Raw genomic sequence first — 1,222 nt, 5'->3', positions numbered from 1 at the left:
CAATTTAATTGGGCCATATTTCCTAGAGCCCAGGTTAAACGGTGTGGCTTACTTGTAGTTCTTACGGGACGATTTACCAGAACTACTCGAAGACGTACCCTTAGGTTTAATAAACAGAATGTGGTTCATGCACGATGGTGCACCACCACATTTCAGCATCGCGGTCCGAAAACTTGTCAATAACATTTTCTTTGTGCATTAATCATGGCGTTTTATCTATGACACATGAAATACTTACTGAACGAAACAAATTAAAATTTGTTCTTTTGTTTGGGACCACCTTTGTGGGCCATTAACGCCGAAACGTGGCTCTGCATTGTAATTGTTCTCTGGGCGAGTTTACTCTGTTGGAAACAAACAACACGCCCCTTAATTGGAGATGGGTTTTTCAAATACATTCGAGATGTCCTTTTAGGTTTTCTCAAGGTCATACCTAACGTACAAGAGTGTTGTCCGTGATGATGAAGATTTGCGTAGCTTTTTACGGTTTGAGATAACAGGAACAAGCCAGGGATCTTCCAACATGTCCAAGTATCATTCGAAAGACTGCCTCGTTTTTGTAATGCCGCCCGTGGACATTTGGACTAATTCCTGAAAATAACGTTGTTTACGCTGTGCTAATAAAAGTCCCTTCAATCAGAACCATTTTACTTGGTGCTGGGAAGATCTTGAAACATCATGTCACTTGGGATTAATTTTACATTACCACCGTAGGCATACTTCTACTCATTTATACGCTTCTGATTAGTAAAGGTAGAAATCAATTGTTCGATTAAAGGCTATTGAAATTGTCTAGTAATTTTAAACAAGCTGGTTAGTCGGTCTTAAGTGTTACTCCTCATTTTTGGATATTTCCTTGTTTTAGGGGCGAATGTTTGGAAGGCCATATCTCCGTAACAAAATGTTGTACACCCCATGTTCTTTGGTACTTTCCGCTCAGTTTGGTCCCATAAACACGCCCCTTAATTTGTGATGGACTTTTCAGAAACACCCTGTATATGATGAAGTTTGTCTACAGGTTAGGATTTTATACTTTGTTCTAAGGAGACTTCTAGAGTTCTGTCCTTAATATATTCGTAATATTTCAGACTGAATCAGAACTAAGAATACTCTGTGAAACGATGCAGGGGCAAAAACACAAATCGCTTAATATAAAAAAACTATCTAGAGGAAAGGAAGTTCGGTTTGCGGATGTATCTATTTTACAGGTTACAAGCGTTTT

General features: G+C 38.8%; 1 long non-coding RNA gene across 1 annotated transcript; it reads right to left on the bottom strand.

Annotated features, from left to right (window-relative positions):
* Positions 1-236: 236 nt before the first annotated feature.
* Positions 237-980, bottom strand: LOC149653532 (uncharacterized). The gene is made up of 3 exons (XR_016371376.1): positions 652-980; positions 434-591; positions 237-344 (listed from the first exon to the last, which is right to left on the bottom strand). It is a non-coding gene; the product is annotated as an uncharacterized LOC149653532 (long non-coding RNA).
* Between the last annotated feature and the right edge of the window lie 242 nt (positions 981-1,222).

The sequence above is a fragment of the Phalangium opilio genome, unplaced genomic scaffold (genome assembly GCF_054372755.1).
Source record: "Phalangium opilio isolate 3A_F unplaced genomic scaffold, DU_Popi_V2 ptg000082l_1, whole genome shotgun sequence".
NCBI lineage: Eukaryota > Metazoa > Arthropoda > Arachnida > Opiliones > Phalangiidae > Phalangium > Phalangium opilio.
The sequence above is the reverse complement of the archived record's forward strand: the minus strand, read 5'-3'. Positions and strand labels throughout refer to the sequence as shown.